Source organism: Wasmannia auropunctata, unplaced genomic scaffold (assembly GCF_000956235.1).
Source record: "Wasmannia auropunctata unplaced genomic scaffold, wasmannia.A_1.0 LD336076.1, whole genome shotgun sequence".
Taxonomy (NCBI): Eukaryota; Metazoa; Arthropoda; class Insecta; order Hymenoptera; family Formicidae; genus Wasmannia; species Wasmannia auropunctata.
This window is the reverse complement of record NW_012026814.1, coordinates 4,299,411-4,301,459: the sequence shown is the minus strand read 5'-3', so window position 1 is coordinate 4,301,459 and position 2,049 is coordinate 4,299,411.

Genomic DNA, 2,049 nt, shown 5'->3' with positions numbered 1-2,049 from the left:
AATTTAACATTTTAAAAGATAATTCTTACGAATATTCAAACATTTTCATCTTTAAATTAAATATTTTTTAAGAATTATAAATTTATAATCTAATTAATTATCAATTACATGGCATATTTTTCTATTATTACAAATAAAATTTTTATTAAAGTCAATTTAGAAAACTGGCTACAAAATATTATTTGTTTATAATCATTATTTATACGTTAATATGATTTATATGTTCAATATTTTTTCTTTTAAAGCTAAATCAGAAAAAAATTTTTAATTAATTCTTAAATTTTATTTGCCATTTTTAATTTGCTATTGGTATTTTAAAAACATCGCAAATGTACAAATTTCAATAAATAATGTTCTCTATATAAAAAACATATATTATATAAAAAATATTCGCGTATGATTCTTGAAATTGTTGGAAAAATTTTTATTTTATTATAATTATAGTTATTAAATTACTAAAAAGACGATCACACGGTTATTATCCTCGTATGTTCTCTTCGATATAAATCACACGTAACTTAATAATATTGCGACAACAAAAAAATAGAATGTACGAAATTCAACATAAATTTCGCACTTACCAATTATATGACTCGTGACAGTACTCGTTCCGCAATCGTTGCGTTCTGTATCCATCACGTTCTGCAATTAAAACATTAATATAATTAAGATGGCGAAGAAGCGTGCTTCGTCTCGCGCGCGATTAACTTTACGCGAAATGCGCGCTGCAGCAACGACGGCAGCGTTTATGCGTTAACGTAATTAAGATAATGAAGCGGAGCAATTTGTCCCGTACGCGGTCAACTTACGCGAAATAAGCATAGCGGCGACGCGGGTCGGCGGCGATAATGCGGCGATGCTACGTGTCAGACAAATGCAAATACAAGTCCCACTTACCAATTATATTAGCCGCGACGCCTCTTGTTCCGACGATGATCTCTCTCGTATATAGAGCTCTGAAATTATAAAAAAAGAAATGCTACAATAGTGAAGCGGTTTCGTCTCTCCGCGCGATCGACTTCGTGTGCAATAGCGCCACCGTACGCGCTGCGGCGGCGTCGGTGCAACAGTGGCGCGCGGTGACGCCGACGCTACATATTTCGATCTTCGGTCGAACGAGTGTTGCAAAATACGCATCCGATCAATCTTGCATCTAATTAGCGCGTAATATAGATTCGGCATTCGAACTCTGATTCGGTCGAATGCGTAATCGCAATACTCGTTCGGTCGAAAATCAAGACGTGTACCACCGCCGACGCATCGCCCGCGCCGCGACGCTTGTTTCGGCTTAGCTGACGGCACGCGGAATGAATTACGCCGCTTCACTATCTTAATTATGCGTTTATCCATATGTTCGCTGTATGTTAACGTACACCATACTTATGGATAAATGCGTAATTAAGATAATAAAGCGGAGCAATTTGTCTCGCACGCGGTCAGCTTAGGCGAAACAAGCGTCACGGCGACGCGGGTCGACGGCGATAGTGCGGCGATGCTACGTGTTAGATAAATACAAAGTCCCACTTACCAACTATATTAGCCGCGACGCCTCTCGTTCCGACGATGATCTCTCTCGTATAGAGCTCTGAAATTATGAAAAAAGAAACGCTACAATAGTGAAGCGGTTTCGTCTCTTCGCGCGATCCACTTCGTGTGCGCGATCGACTTCGTGTGCAATAGCGCCACCGTACGCGCTGCGGCGGCGTCAGTGAAACAGCGGTGCGCGGCGACGCGTCGGCGAGAGTGGCGGCAATAGTGGTGCGCGGCGATGCCGACGCTACATATTTCGATCCTCGGTCGAACGAGTATTGCGAAATACGCATCCAATCAATCTTGCATTTAATTAGCGCGTAATATAGATTCGGCATTTGAACTTTGATTCGATTGGATGCGTAATCGCAATACTCGTTTGGCCGAAAATCAAGACGTGTACCACCGCCGACGCATCGCCCGCGCCGCGACGCTTGTTTCGGCTTAGCTGACGGCACGCGGAATGAATTACGCCGCTTCACTATCTTAATTATGCGTTTATCCATATGTTTGCTGTAA